This window comes from Rousettus aegyptiacus, unplaced genomic scaffold (assembly GCF_014176215.1).
Source record: "Rousettus aegyptiacus isolate mRouAeg1 unplaced genomic scaffold, mRouAeg1.p scaffold_m13_p_7, whole genome shotgun sequence".
In the NCBI taxonomy this organism is placed as follows: domain Eukaryota; kingdom Metazoa; phylum Chordata; class Mammalia; order Chiroptera; family Pteropodidae; genus Rousettus; species Rousettus aegyptiacus.
Genome location: NW_023416310.1, coordinates 97,357,709 through 97,374,622, shown reverse-complemented (window position 1 = coordinate 97,374,622; position 16,914 = coordinate 97,357,709). Strand labels below are relative to the sequence as shown.

General features: G+C 42.9%; 1 protein-coding gene and 1 pseudogene across 8 annotated transcripts in view; one reads left to right on the top strand and one right to left on the bottom strand.

The window, feature by feature from the left end:
• Positions 1-16,914, bottom strand: part of NRG2 (neuregulin 2) — a 162,112-nt gene that overhangs the window by 106,628 nt on the left and 38,570 nt on the right. The window lies entirely within an intron of this gene.
• On the top strand, positions 1,784-1,902 carry LOC118606272 (annotated as a pseudogene).

Here is a 16,914-nt window from a genome sequence, read left to right as displayed (position 1 = left end):
AAAAAGGCCTGGTACAAACACCTTTCCCAGCACTGAAAAAATACACAGTGCAACCTCTGTCCCTATTCTGCTAGCCCCTGGGGCCTTAGAGGCACAGATAGGAATCTCCTGCTAGAGGAGTCAACCCCGCTGGGCCTAGCCTTCTACCCTCACCCGGGTCCTGCCACCATGGAGAGGCTGCTCTCACTCCCTCTTCTGTCCCACCCCCGGACAGTGGTATCTAGGACCCCGGGCAGACATAAGCACTCAAGCTTCTCTGTGGAGTGCCAGAGAGGTCAACACAGAGCCAGGTGCCAGGACTGGGGAGCATCCCACATGAGGAACCCCGTGGACAGTCCTGCTCACCTCATTACACAGGGGAAGTGTCCCTCCAGGGCCCACGAGCCATCTGGGGAACATCCAGCAGTGCCAAGGCAGGCCGGCTGGGGCAGTCAGGACAAGGCTGGGACTGTTTTGCCAAGGCTGAAGGCTTCCTGTGCAGCAGTGGAGAAGAACCCCCACCCACCTCACCCCACCCAGTACATGAGAGAAAAAACCTTCTGTAGCCCAGGGCTGAGCTGCTTTTCAGCAACTGGGGCTTTCTAGCTATGTAGAACTCCAATAGCGCAGCAGATCTCAGAGTCGAAAATAATAATGATTTTTAGAGCTAGAATTAAAATTGGTCTATTTTTCAAACAAATCCTAAAAACATCTACCATTTATTATTTATTATGAACCTAATTATTTTACATATTATTACATTTATTCTAAAGAACAACTCCATGAGGTAACTATTCTTATATTTTCCTTATATTACAGATGTAGAAATGGAGACATAGAAAGGTTGGGAGGCTTGTCTAAGGTCTCCAGCTTGTGAGAGGCAGGACGGGTCTGTATGACTCTCAAGTCCATGTTCTTCTCCACTTGAGGACACTGGCTCTGTGACCTTGACAAGTCACCCATTTATGAATAAACAAATGATCTTTTCAGGGCTTGTGTTCAAAGAGCGGGTTTCTTTTGTGTTTCAGAAAAAAATATTGCTGAGTGGCTTCTCTAGAGGCCTTATTCCTGAAGGTTCTTGAACTGGTTAAGGGTATAGTAAGCTCCATGCAGACCCTACAGCCTTGGAGTCTCCCTTGACGGACAGCTGAGGGATTGGATCCTATGCAATGACTGATCTGTCACACCTGTCTGCCCCAGGTGCCAATGACGCTTAGTGCCTGGAGAAAAGGGACTCACTTCCTCCCTAGAGTTCCCACAAGTAGCCCCCAGATCCTCTGAATAAGGGCTTTGGGATAGACTGACAAAGTCAGAGGCATAAGATGCCTAGGGTTATTAATCTAATCCTATCGGTCCCACAGATGAGAAAACTGAGGCTTGTGGGAATTGGTCACTAAAACAGTCTCCTGGCATTCTTTTATCTTTCCCATAAACTTAAGTCCTAGAGGTAGGGCCAGATGTTAATGCTTAATGTGAGAAATTCCCTCCCTAAAAGCAGGAGTCTGAGGCTGAGAGAGAGGAAGAGGGGCATACATGGTTACGAATACTATGTGGAAGTGAGAGAGACCACAGTTCAAACGCTCACTTTCTTCTGCACAGCTCTGTGATCTTACCAAGTTACTTAATCTCTTTATGCCTCACTTTCCTCTTCTGTAAAAAAAAAAAAAGACAATAATAATGCCAACTTCACAGGATTGGTCTAGAATTTGTTGAAATAATGTATAGTCTAGTGCCTGGCTCAATTACAAAGGAGTAATAAGGAAATCTGAATAAAAGATACACTTTGGTTAATAATAATGTGTCAGTCTACGGCCATGCTACCCTGAACAAGCCTGATCTCGTCTGATCTTGGAAGCTAAACAGGGTCAGGCCTGGTTAGTACTTGGATGGGATCGCATCTAGGAAGACCAGGTGTTGTAGGTGTAAAAAATTAAAAAATAAGGGATTGTAAGTTGACAAGGTCCTTGCAATCTGCGAGGCCAACCAGATGTTGCCTTGTCAAAATAATAATAATAATAATGATGATGATGATGATGATGATGATGATGTGCCAATATTGGTTCATTAATTGCAACAAATGTACCATACTAATGTAAGAAGTTAATAATAGGGAAATCTGGGTTGGGATATATGGGAACCCCCATCTTCACAATTCTTCTGTAAATCTAAAATGTCTAAAGTAAAGGTTTATTGTAAAAACTAAAAGGAATATAGTAGAAGTTGTCCTTGTTATAGGAAGGGATGGTTATGAATCATGTCCCTGAAAATCCAGAAATAGCCAGAAAGAATCAAGCAGCAAAGTCAGCATCAAAGCCCCTCATCCTCAGTCAACTCGAGCCAGCTCCAACTCCCAGCCATGAAAAGCAATAGACACAGGTGTGACAGGCATCAAAGCACCAGAGAAAGACTACCGAATCTGAAGTCAGACACCGAGGTTCAAATTCTAATCTACCACTTAGTATCTCTGTGACCCTAGACAGAGCCCCTCACACTCTGGAACTCCTTTTCCTTCTCAGCTTTGGCCTATTTCTCCCTGTCTAGAACATAGAGTCGTTGTGAGACTAAAATGAGAGATGCGGCAGGCAGCCGCTACGATGGCCCCCAAAAACCCCCGTCTCTTGGTATTCATGGCCTTGTGTGATCTTCTCCCCTTGGGTGTGGGCTGGACTTACTGACTTGCTCTAACAAATAGACAATGGTGAATAATGGGCTCTCATCATTTCATAACCTGAGATTAGTATATAAAAAGACTGTGGCTTCCCTCTTGGATGGTTTGTCCTGAGGAAAGCTAGCTGCCATGTTGTAAGGGAGCCCTGTAGAGAGGCTCATGTGAGTGAGTTTGGAAGTAGATCTTCCAAAGCCTGCTAGGAACACGTGAATGAATGAACTGAGAAGCAGATCCTTCAACCCCAGTTGGATCTTGAGATGATGCAGTCCTAATGACAGCTGCACCACAACCTTATGAGAGACCTTGAACCAGAAGTACCCTGCTAAGTCACACCTGGATTCTCAAAACACAGAAACTGTGAATTAACCAATGTTTGTTGTTTTAAAGCACTAAGTTTTGAGATAATTTTTATGTAGTATCATATAACTAATCCAAGAGACAATCTATGAAAATACTTTGTTGAACACAGAAATTTGGTAAAGCCAGAAACCAAAACAAAACAAACCCGAAGGCCCATCAGATTCCACAAAAGCCCCTCCACATTGTCACATCTCATGCCATTTCTGCTTATCACTTCTCTTCCTTCCTCTCGCTCCCGGAGCACCTGAAGGCAGGTAGGTTTGGTGATGACAGCTCATAAGAGTCGCCCCCTACAGTGGGAAGAACTTAGCCATTCTGGGGACCAGAAACACTCAGATGAGGCAATTTAGCTCTCTCCTGACTTGAGGCAGGGCTTGTATTTCAGATCAAGCTAAACAGTTGTCCCAAAGAGAATCAGCCCCAATTTTTTTTGGGGGGGGGGGTGGATTTCTCTCTAATTCACAGTGTTTGCTGTATCGCCAAAAGAATTTCTGTCTTCCTTCTATCTTGTTTTGCTCTTTCCAAGATCTGTCCTCAGGATAGAGAACCTCTTGAGTCTAACCCTTAGATATAAAGGAATGTACCAGTAAAAAAAGCTTTGCTCCCAGCACGAGTCTGGAGCCAGTGTGTCCCCTCCCGGACAGACACCCTACTCGCATGCTTGCTCTTCCCAGGCACTATTCCCTTGAAGGTTAAGGAACAGGAAGGCCATCCACCTTCCAAGAGGAGGCTAAGTCCTCTGGTTGTATTTGGTACCCCAACTCCACTGAGCTCTGTGGGGGAAAGAATGACCTTGAAAGGATAGGGCCCCTGTGGAGAGAGAACTACCTGTTCAGACAAGATGGACTCCACCTAACTCCAACACCAGTCTCCACAACCATTTGGCTCCAGTACAGAACTCTCTCCAGTTTCTTTCCCTGTCCCTTATTCCTACCACAAATCCTCCCCTAGAACTTTTCTGAGCTCGCTAGGCAACCCCTTTTCCCCAGAGAATCTCCCTCCTGCTTTCCTTTCCCAAAGGGCTAAAATCTATGTACTTCCTGACTTGATTACCCCCTACAAGGAGCCTGGCAGTGCAGAGAAGAGATTTCCATAGATGCTTCTCTGAGGGGAGAGGAGGGGAATGGAGACACTAAGCCTGAGCTCCTAGAGTACAGCTGTGGCTGTGAAGACTTGGCAAAAGCATCAACAGCGACAGTGGCTCCCCAGGAAGGGCTTGCTGTGATGTGAATGATCCAGAAATGAGGGCCCAAAAGAGAGCCAGCAGGATTCAGGCTGGGCTTGCTGCACATGTGCTGAGGCCTGGCAGGGAAAGCTGCTGTGGCGCTCATGGCAACTGCTCACACCTAGCACCAGCCTGAGTGCTGCTCATCTTGGCATGAGCCCCGCCCCTGGTCATAGCTGCTCCTCCAACATCCCCTTCTCCTAGAAGGGGCTGGGACCATTCTTCCCAGACCTAGGACTGGAGTTCACAGTCAGGAAAATGTAGCCCACCCACCTTGCACAGCCATGGGGGAGGGGCCAGTCTTCCCAGCACACACGTCCCTCCCTGCTCTGGATCTCCCTCGTGTGGCACTCTTACAGTGCCTTAACCCGCCACCCTGAGCAGTGTCAGTCATGCCTCTGTGGCCTCACCCTTCTCTTAACCAGAGGTGCTAATCTGGAGAGAACCCACGTGGCTGTGCAGAACCAGCTGAAGTTCTGGCTCTATTCCAGGCCCTCAAGAATAAGGAAGTTGTCAAGGGACAGGTCCCAGAATTCCCAAAATGTCTCCTAGGGTTCCATGGTTCCAGCGTGTTGGGAGGAAGACCCTATACAGCTTTTGGAGGCTCCTGGCTATCAGGAAGGGAGCTACCTGTCATGCTCTGAGTGTGGTAATTAATGCGGTGCTACCAGGCTGCGAGGGCCAAAGACAGAAGCTGAGTCCTGTTTACATCTGTGTCCGAGCACAGAGCCTAGCCCAGGGCAAGCCCCCTGTATGCCTGACCCCCTGGAAGAGACACTAGTGCAGAGGAGAATAAAGAATGAAGCAGAGCAGGATGTGGGGTGCGGGGAAAAGGGGTTCACAGCTGTCCCCAAGGCTGCGCCAGCTCAGAAGTTACCTTATATGGTCCAGGAGGTCAGGCAGCCTCACTGAGGGCAAAAAAGAATTAATTCAGTGAGAGTAATCAGCAAGGCATGACTTCTTACACTTCCTCACACTAGGGGTTCTTTCTACTCTCTGTTTGCTATAAAGTCAAGAATAAACTCCTCTGCCTGGAATTCAAAGCGATCCACAACGTGGCTGCCTCCCTGCCCTCCCACTGCTCCCCCGCCCCCAGCAGCTCGGCCCCAGCATCCCCGCACAATCCTGGGTGCCCAGCAGACCAGCCTCATTGCTGCCCCTGCATATTCCTATCCTCACTACCATAGCTCCTGTCCTCCTTCCTCCCTCTTTACAACAGATCGGAGCCTTCAAGCTCTGGGTCCCCGGGCTGGGCCGTTCTCTGTAAAGCCTGTTCTAATCACTTCTGCCCACACCAGTCTCTGCCTTTTTGGAACTCCTACAGCAGCACTCCCAGCCTGTACCATGTGACCAAGCCCGTTTATAGCATCTCGCATTGCTCATTAGTTGCTTTTCTCCAAGTTGTCGTCAACCAGAACAGAAGAGCTGCATGAGGACCAGCAGAGTGCCCGGCAGGGCTGTAAGGCCAGGTTTAAATTCTTTCAGAGTTGAGACCCTGTCCAGACTGTTCTGTGTCTCTCCCAGCTCAGGCAGGCTCAGTAAATGCCAGTAATGATTTCCTTTTCTGTTTTCAGGGATTATCCTCCTCGCATCCCCCTGCAAGGTACCTTGCTTTCCCCCAGGACATTGAGCAGGGCAATGAAAACCAGCCCTTTGTGTGGGTCGCTAAGCTGGTTGAGGAGCAGCTTTGTCCTGGGCTGACTTTCATGGTTTGCCTCAGTCAGAGACTGCCTTAACATGGGTGCATACCACCATCCCTGCAGTACCTCCCCCCCCCCCCCCCCGACGCACACTCCCCTTCATCAGCCTTTATCAGCCCCGCTCCCATCTCTACCAGGCCAAGCCCTGACGTCTGAGGGATTAACTCTCCCGGACTGCTCAGTACCACAGCCTCTGTTTATGACCCTCCGTCTCTGGTCTCTGGCCCGGGTGAACTGGGGAGTGCTGCACATTCCTGTGGATGGGGAGGAGCTGTTTGAGAGAAAGGTTCCGTGGTGATCCTCACATTTGCTGTGCTGCAGGGAAGCAAATGGGTCAGGGTGGCGGCTTCCTTTCCCCTCCCCCATTCCCACAGCCCAGGAGCCAGACTCTCTGAAGATTTGAAAGAGAAGGTGGCTGTGAGTTTGACCAGACAAGCCACTAAAACTGCCTTCCAGAGAGTTGAATCCCAAGGTGCCCAGCGTCCAGTGAGAAAGGCTTCTGCTTCTGGGGTGGCCTCAAGGAGTCTGAGAGTGAGCCCGAGGACAGAGCTGATGCAGTGCAAGGCCTGGCCTGAAGGATGAGCTGACCCATCCTGGGGCTTTTCCATGCCAGGCCTGTAACACAATCCCCCTGAGGTTTCCTAGCCTTACTTCTCTACCAGCCCCTCAGACACTTGCCTTCACTGCCTATGTTTCTCTGTCGTTCCTCCTACTCTCATCAGCCCTCAATCTCATGATTAGCGAAGGCAAAAGAACAACCTTTACTATTGGTATAATTTCGATGCGTTTATATACATATGATTTCACTATATCTTCACAACATTACTTCATGTCAGATAGGGGAGGGAATAGTCTTCTCAAGCCTGAGAAATAATGCGATGTGCTCATGTTATTAACAAGTTATATATAGGGAAGTGACTGGAAGTCAGAGTTTCAAACACTTAGGTGAGAACCTGTTTGTTTGTTCTTTTTAAATGATACTTAGCCTAAACGCCCTGCTCTCTCATACTAAAAGCTTTCTTATCATAATGATTTGTTTTCCTGGCATAAGACAATTCAAAAAGAAAGAAGTAGACACTAATTAGATGCTAATTCTACTGCAAAAGTCTACCCTCCCCAACCTCTACCCAGGACCATGGAGACATCCGCCTCACACACTCATAAATGCCTTGATTGCAATGGGTATGTAAGATACATATGCATAATGAATGAACAGATATTTGTCATCATTCTTGTCAATGCCTTGCATTTGTATAATTTTAATTATATATATAAATATATGTATATTATAGTCCATAATTCATGGAGAGTCACAGACCTGAAGCTCACTAAAGATTCCAGGCTTCCAAGCCTCTGCAGACAGCTTGCCTAGGCAGAGAGAAAGCCAGGCCCCTCTGCAAAGCCCTATCTAGAGTTGCTCCTTCCTTGGCCATTCAGCGTGCCATCTCTTTGCCTCAATAAGCCCTAATTAGCTCGTCTCTAGGAGGTGACTCAGGGCCATTATCCTTCTTCCACCCCTGATGAACCATTGGGAGGAGAGGGGAAGTGACTTATACAGAGTCATATCATGAGTCAGTACACAAACCAAGATGAGAATGTGGCATTTGGGGCTCCCAGGGCTATATTTGGGCCACCGAGAAGTGCTGCTTCTCACAGCAGGGCCTGGACACAGGCAAATGCTGGGCACAGCTTCAGGAAAGTAAAAGAAAACAGAATCTGGAGCTTCATCACCCCTAAGCACTCCTTTCTTACATCTCTAAAATGCTTAGGAGCAGCTCCGCCCTCTTACTGTACAAGAAGAAACTGAGGCAACAGGAAAAATGAAGAACTCTGAATTTCTGGCTCCAGTCTGATGTTCTTCCTTAGGACCACTATAAACCCAGGCAAAACCTCAGCCTATCTACATGGCAGGTGTGGCCTCTAGGGTTTCCCTTCCAGGACCTGGTACAGAGGGAAAGGGTTTTGGCCTCATTTGGTCAATGTCATGAACTAGTGATCAGACTTCTCCTATAAAACACACAAATACACAGTTCTTAAGATATAACTGTCAGAGAACTTCAGTTCCCTTCTCAAATCCAAGGAGGAAAAGGTAGAAAGAACCCAGATACAATGAGAACTGATATCTAGATCAGCAAAGAGAAATCTAGCAATGGATATCAACAACGTTCACTTACCCTCACTCACCATCCCAAACACACACCCAAAAAGACCCTCGGGAATATTTCCTGAGTAACCTAACTCCTGCCATGTTGTCCAACAGAACTTTCTGTGATGATGGAAATATTCCATATCTGTATTGTCCAATATGGTAGCCATTAGCCACATGTGGCTATTGAGCACTTGAAATGTGACTAGTGTAACTGAGATGACTGAATTTTATTTAATTAATTTAAATTCCAATTTAAGTTTCCCACTCTGGCTAGTGGCTACTATATTAGACAGTGCAGCTCTAGCAGCTCTGAGGGGATATGAACCTGAGTAATTAATTGATTCTTGTATATGCCTGCTTAACCTTTACCCAACTGACTTGGAAAAACTCCCAGGTTCATTAGAAATCCCCGAGGCTCTTTGAGGGTTGAGGGTGGATGGAATCTGAGTGGGAAGACTCCGTGTAGGAAAGAGGGAAGAGGTCGCTTTGATTCATGTGTTAAGGAGCCTTTCCCAAGGAGAGGGAGACTATGCATGCTCCAGGAGAGGCCCCAGTGCAGGAGTCCACAGCTCTAGGAATGCCCACTGCAGGAAGCAGGGCATGCTCTTTGACTGGTAAAGATCCTGGCCAGAGGGAGACTCAGCAACCACAAAAAATTGTTACAGGGCAAATTACTAGAAAGACAGACATGCCCTCAACTGCCAAGGAGACCATTCATAAGTTGTCCCTGAATACAGAGCTCTGGATGGAGAAAAGAAGGATGGAACGAGCCTCTCTGTGGGTATTGCCTTTCTACTGCTAGTGGGAGTTAAAGGGGTTCAACCATTCAGGAAGGTAAGTTGCTAAAATGTATCAAAAGCCTTATTAAATGCATGTATCCTTTGGTATAACAATTTCACTAATGAAAGTTGAATTTAAGAAATTAATACAAAATATATGAAGGTTAAGCTACAAGGATGTTCATTTTAGACCTGTTAATGAAGCAAAATATTGTAAACAATCCAAGATGTACAATAAGAGCAGATTGTTAAATAAATTATGATAACTTCGTGTGATAGAGTATTTCTTACCTCCCACATCCAAGCTATCAGAGCAAGTCTTCCATTACCTCCAAAATATATTCTGATACCCTCCAAGTACAAAGTGCCATGCCCTCTCACCTGGACTACTGACTAACTGGTCACCCTGCTTCTACTTTTACCCCCTTCAACCCATTCTCCACATAGCAGCCAGAGCTGGCTAGCTTACTGACTGGCTCCCTAACTATTTTAACGTAATATGCACCCATAAAACCACCACAGAAGTAAAAGCTAGGAGCATGACAATTACCTATAATCTTACCATTTAGCTTCCTATCCATTCCAGCTCCTTACCTCCTCCCAGGCCAGGCAGCCACCATGCTGAACTCTCATGCCCTTGCTTTGCTTTTTATAGTGTTATTGCATCTATAAGAATTCTTAAACATGCATATTTATCAGTTATTTTCGTGTATTAAAAAAACATCATATGGTATGCAATTTTTTTTGTACTTAGTATTTTGCTAAGGTTTATACATATTACTGAATGTCACTATAGATCATTCATTTTCACTGCTATTTAATATTCTATTGTGTTTACAGACATAGTGTATCCTATCTCTCATTGATGGGCATTTAGGATTTTTTTTCCCTCTACATTGTTATTGTAAATAATGCTGCTATGAGCATTCTGGTCCATGTCCCTTATTGTATATATACAAGAGTTTTTCTTGGATATATGTGTAGAGTGGAATGCCTGCATTTTAGGGTATGTGAATGTTAAACATTAACTGTTTTCCAAATTGTTCACTAATTTACACTCCCATCAGCAATCCTGAAGATCCTGTGTATCCATTTCCTTTCCAACACTTGGTATTATAAAACTTTATTTTTTGCCAGTCAAATGAGCACTAAAGAATATCTCATTTAGTCTTAATTTGTACTTCCTTAATCACTAATGATAAATATGAAAAATATCTTCTTATTTTTATTGATCTTAAGTGATTCCTGTTCTGTAAAATGCTTATTATGTCATTGCTTTGTTTCATTTGGGTTTCTTGTGCTTTTCTTAATTTGTAGGAGTTGTTTTTATGTATTCCTAACATTAGTCCTTTGCTGGTTTTGCATGTTACAAAGATCTTTTCTCAGTCTGTAATTTGCCTTTTCATTTCTTGAAGGTGTCTTTCAAAATATAAAGATTCTTAATATTAATATGGTTAAATGTACTTATTTTTCTTTTGTAGTCAATATTTTTTTTGTCTTATTTAGAAATCTTTCTGAAACAGAATCATCTATATTTCCTACTAAGAGTCTTAAAGTTTTTTTTTTTTTTTTTTACATTTCATTCCTTAAACCATCTGGAGTTGATGTTTTGTATATGGTGTGAGGCAGAGTCCAATTTCACCTTTTTTAATGTGAATTTTTTCAACTTCCATTTATTATATAGTTCTTTATTTCCTTACTGATTTGACATTCTATTTCTATTAAATACCAAAGTTCCATATCTATGTGAATCTGTTTCTGAGCTCTCTAATCTATTTTATTGATCAGTTTGTTTATCCCGATATAACATTAATTACCTGAGCTTCATAACCAGTCCTGATAGAGCAAGTCTTCCTTTCCTACTTTTCTCTTTCAGAATTTCAGAATCCTTATTAAGTAACATAAAAAACTCTGTTGGGGATTTAATTGGAATCTGTAGGTCAAATAGGGGAGAATTGGAGAATTGACATCTTTATGATATTAAATTCTCCTATCTATAAATGTAGTATCTTCCTCCATTTATTTACTTCTCCTTTTAATATCTCTTAATGAAACTGTACTCTTTTTTTGTTCTGTAGAAGACGAACACCTTTTGTTAGATTTATCCTTAAGTATTTTACTTTCTCTGATAATGTTTTTAATGTGTGTTCTCTTTATGTCTTCTAGCCTGCTGTTGGTGTATAGCATACAAATTACTTTTACATATTAATCTTTATCGACCTAACTAAATTCTGCTATTATTTCTAATAATTTGTCTGTACATTGTTTTAGGTTTTTAAAGCAAATAATGACACATAATACGAATAATAACTGTTTCTAATTTTTGTGCTTCTCATTTATTTTCTTTGTATTTTCATAGTAGTAATAATGGGTACCTTTGTATCATTCCTGGTTTTAATGGGAATATGCCCAATATTTCCCCACTGAGGAAAATGTTTGTTCTAGTATTTTTATCTGGTGAAGAAGTTCCCTTTTATTCAATTTTATTATTAATGGCTGTTGATTAAAAACAAAAATGAAAACTTTTTTTAATAGCTAAAATAACACAAATATAGAAAACAGCAAAATAACACACACACATACAGCTTAATTATTATAAGACTAACACCTTTGTTACCATTATCCATGAAGGGAGACAAAACCAGCCACTCCAGAAGCCACACATGTGTCCCTTCCCAATTATAAGGCCCTCCCTCCCTCCCTCCTCCTACCTAAGAGTAACTGTTATCCTGACTTTTTGGGAATTATAGCCTTTTTTTTTTTTTTCTGGTAGTTTTATCACACAAATCTAATCTCTAAACACATAGTTCAGTTTTGCTTTTTTTTTTTTTAATTTTAAGTTATTAAGACTGACTTTAAGAGTAGTTTTTAAGTTCACAGCAAAACTGACAAGAAAGTATGGAGTTCCCATACACCCTCTGTCCACATACATGCGCCACCAGAGTGGTACATTTGTTACTACCGGTGAACCTACACTGGCACATCATGATCATCTAAAGTCCAAAGTTTACATTGTGGTTCACTCTTGGTGTTGTGCATTTTATGGGTTTGAATGAATGCATAATGTCATGTATCCACCATTACGGTATCATACAGAGTATTTTCACTGCCCTAAAAATCCTGTGTTCTGCCAATTCGTTCCTCCCCCATATCCACCCCCTGTTAACCACTGATCTTTTCATTGTCTTTAGAGTTTTGCCTTTTCCAGAATGTCATCTAATTGGAATCATACAGTATGTAGACTTTCCAGATTGGCTTCTTTTACCTAGGAATATGCATTTACCTAATTTTTAAATATGTCTTTTGAATCCTTTTCCCCTCTCTTGCAATCTATTCAATGAAGATGTCAGATCACTTGTTGTGTGTCTTCCTCTGTTGGATGTTGATTTTTATCAAAGGCTTTCTTTGGATCTAATGAGATAACTTTGTGGGGTTTTTGTCTCTCTTCTAATTATTTTGTTAATGAGGTAAATTACATTCAGGGAAAGCAATTGTCCTAAAACAAATCAGATCATGCCACTGCCCTCCAACAGCTTCTCACTGACCTTAGAATAAAATTCAAAGTGCTGCCAATGGCCTACAAGGTCCAACAAGGCCCCACAAAAAGCCCCATCTATATCTGCCTCTCTGACTTAATACACAATTTTCCCTCTTCCTCACTGTTTCAGCCATACTGGCTTTCTAATGGCCCATCGAACATGCCAAATTATTCCCAAGTTCTTCTTGTATTAGCTGTTCTCTGTTTCTGAAATGTTCTTCCCCCTAATCTCTGTATGGTAGCTTCCTAGTATTATTAAGGTCTCAGTTCAAAATTTCCTTCCTCAGCGACCTTCCTGGATCATCTGATCTAAAGTGGCAACCCAGTCAGTCTCCGACCACTTGTTTGTAATAGCCCTTATCAGTATCTGCAATTATCCTGTTCATTTACTTATTTTATTGTCATCTCCTCCCATTCTAACCCCTAATGGAAGCCTTCAGCAAGTTTTGTGAATTGCTTTCTTCCTAATACGTAAATTAGGAAATACCTATACTGGCACAGTATAGGTCTTCAATAAATATTTTTGTATCAGAATTATATTATAATAGAATTCATCTATTGACAGGTAAAGATATTTTAAACCATATTAAGCTGATAAAAGGCTTATGCATACAGGATTTTAATTTTATTAAAAGGTACATTTGTATATGAGTCTGATTCTGAAGAGTCAAATATCAGAAAAGACCGAAGCACAGAGTTAACACAGTCATCTCTGGGTGAGAGTCCATCTATTGTTGGTATTTATGTTCTTTTGGTTGTCTGTATTTTCTGCTTTTTCACTTCTTTGACAAGCACATATTGTGTTTATTATAAGACAAAATAATAAAAGTAACCTTGTTATGATGAAAGAACGAACAAGATTCTGTCTTTTAAAAAGTTCACGGTCTAGTTAAGAGCACAAAGACCCCTGAAATACTCAAGAACTCATTTACATCGGCATATGCTACCACCAAACGGCACATAGTAAGTGTCGGCCCAACCCTCTCCTTGGTGTCATAGGGAACCCAAGGACTGCATCTGCATTTATTTAGTCACGATATTCTGCCTCGTGCCAAAAAAGGAATTGTTATGGCTCATAGGAAGGTCCCTCTCATATCATCTATTTAAGGAGATGAGACATACACAAATGACAAAGCAAAACTCGATTCAATAACAACTGTGAACGCTTCATGTTTGGTGGCTGTGTCTCATCTAGTTCTCTAGCACCCTGGAACCTACCGAGGACTTACCTGGAACATTGATGCTCACTGAATGCTAGTTGAAATAAACAGTTCAGCATTTACAATACCACTATGTGGTCCTTGATAAAATACCAAATAAGTGAAGTGGGGAGTCAGTGTTTAATGGAGAGAGAGTTTCAGCTTTGCAAGATAAAAAAGTTCTAGAGCTCTGTTGCATAACAATGTGAATAGACTTAATACTGTATGCTTAAAAATGGTTAAGATGGTAAATTTTATGTTATGTGTTTTTTACCACAGTTTTTTTTAATGCCAAATAAAATGGTACAGGCTGGTACACACCACAGGGCTAAAAGCATTTTTAGACCAGGAGGGATCACTGTTCACACAAGGGGTTGCAGAAGACTTCAGGAAAAAGGACTTGAGCTGGCCCGGGACAGAAGAGTAGAACTGGCTTCCATAAGAAGGAGGAGGGCAATTCAGAGAGGCAGGGCATATAGGGACCAGCATGCAGATATACTGGGAGCCAGTGAATAAACAGATCAATCAGCTTTGATGAACTACAAAGGGCTTAAGAAGGTCAATACTTGGAATAAGGGTGTGAAGGGGGGTTGGGTCATAATGTGAAAGGCCTCGGATGCCAGGCTGGACTTGCGCCTAGAGTCGATGAGGAGAAATGAAAGGTTTTAGATTTGGGAAATGATGTGATAAAAGGAGTATTTCAAAAACACTAATTAGCATTCAAATTAGGATATAGTACACATTAATCTCAAACCTGCTGAAAGGGAAGGAAAAGGAAGCACCCAGATCTCCTAATGTGACATTCAGATGACAGCTACTGCTGAGACAGACACACAGTCTAGACCAAATAGGTCATCTGAATAAGCTTTTCAGGGAACAGAGGCCCTGCCCCCCTCCACTATCGTGAAGAATTGAATTCTATCACTCTTGTCTCCTAACCTTTTCCAAGAGAAGCTCAGAATCTCAAAAACAACTTCTTCCCAGCACTGTAATTAGCTAGACAGTGGACAGCAGTGATTCCCTGACTAAAATGCAAAATATAAAGAATGCTGCACTTAAAAAATAGGGCTCCCACATATACTGACAGGGGCAACTCAGCTCCAGCTGCTGTGCGCCTAGGAAATAATGCTGGTTCCCAGAATGAGAAGGAGCACAAGGAGGCTTCCCTGAGGCATTGCTCTCTGGACTAGAAATGAGCCAGTTGCCCAGCACCTTCCATCCGCAGCCAGCTAACTTGTCTTTTCAGGAACTGAAGACCAGAGTGAGCCATGGGCAACTGTCCCCTCAGAATAAGGGACATGTGACTCTATTGGATCTGCCCACACACAGTTGGTATCGGACATTTCAACTCTTTTAATAAAAAGAACTACAAACATCAGAAGTTATTTTATTTACAAGTTAATACATATGTAGCAAAAATCAGAAAACGAATAAGCAAAAAAAAAAAAGGTCCAAAAACATTCATTTTTTAGCATGTTATTCTGTCAGCAAATATAAATGAACATACTATTTCAGAACATGATTTTTTTTTTCACTGAACAATCGATTGTAAATGTTTTGGATGTCAATAAGTAAACTTCTCCAAAAGTGATGTGTGATGGATGGAAGCATGGCATTCCACAACATGGGGAATATGGGTAACCACACACAGTCAGGTTAACCAATGTCTCATTGTTATATATTTAGTTGTTCCCAATCTTTGGCTATTATAAACAATACCGTGATGAACATCCGAGAAATAAATAACCTCATCCCCCAGATCCTAACATTGTTATGGGTGGTGCATGTCTTTAAAATATGCCGTCAAGTTCTACTCTGAAGGGAGACACGTATAGCACCTACCATAAGAACAACACGTGTCCCTGCAGGGACCTGACTCAAATTTCATTTCTTTCAAGAAGTCTTCTTTTGACCAGATCACTCCAATGTGCCTTCTCTCTCTACCAAATGTTCTGATCTCCTGCTTAACAGTCATGTCCTTCCTTTAGCACTTAAAAAGGCCTGGCCTGGCCTCTGCCATGTATCCCTTGTCCTTCCAATTATACCAAAAGCTGCTTGAAGGCAGAGATCACATTGAGTACTTTGTAGTCCTGAAACGATGGCGCATGTGATTTGCACTCAATCAATATTTGTTGAATTATTTCATTTAAAAGCTTGAGGAGAATTGGAGGGGGAGGGTGCGGGGGTGGTAATCCTTGAATTTTAATTATGGTTCTGGGTGGTCAATGGAAACAAGAAACCAGGAAAAAAGCCCACTCTGCCTTTGCCCCTCCAAAAGCACTGCTGGAGCTCGGCACCCCGCCTCTGACCCACCTCACCTCCTTGGTCACAAACAAACAAAGCTCTGACAACTCAAAGAGCAGAGGGAATAAATGGAATGATCTTATTAAAGACCATTTGATACGTGGTCCAAAACACCACTCTAAGGGTTTAAGCAGTGAGCTGCCTCTATCTCCAAACAGTATTTTCCATGCTCTGTAGTGAAGAAGGGGGAAAGACAAAGGTCAAAAAAACCAGACCTGCCCCCAAAGTCTAAGGTAAGACACTGTTGCTTAATCCAGGGCGAAGGACAGACACAGCAGAGCTCCTCTGCCAGATGGGGTATCCTCTGCCAAAGAGCAGAAATAGGTGAAAGCCACCCCCCAAGAGCAAAGGCTCAGCAGTCAGTAAGGATGCCCTCACTTAGTCTGCGACAAGCCCTGGAACAAAGTAAATTCCTAGGAAAAGCTAGCAGGAAAAAAGCTTATCAAGAAGACAGCAATTCTAAGCCTGCTGCACATGGGCTGAGGCCTATCACACATATCTAAATGGGCCTGGGACCCAGGGAGAGCCAGGGGCCAGGGTCCCAACTGGGAGGGGTCAAAGTTAATCCTCTTTCCTGGCACTCAGTTGCTCTGAGCATTGTCCCTTTAGGTAAATTAGGAAGCTTTTGTTAAATACCTGCTCTGCCTAGACCTGGGCTAAGAGCAGTGAGGTATGTGGGAAACAAAGCATGGGCCCTCTATAGAGCTATATCTGGCTAGAGGCCCGAAATTTGAGATAGAAGAAGGAACAAAAATGCTCTGTTTCTGCATTGGTGGGCAGGAGCAGGGGTGGAGGTGGGGAGGGGAAAAGTCCAGAACTCTAGGAGGAAGTCAGGAGGTCTCCATTCTAGCGTTCTCTGCCACCAGTGAAAAATGACACAGCTTTGGATAAGTCATTTAACCTCTTTGGGCCTCTAGTTTCTCCACTAGAAAAATGAGAGACTAATCTGAATGCTGCCCACAAAAGAGTTAACAGGTCAAAATGTGGTTCTGAAATAAACCTCTGAGACCTGC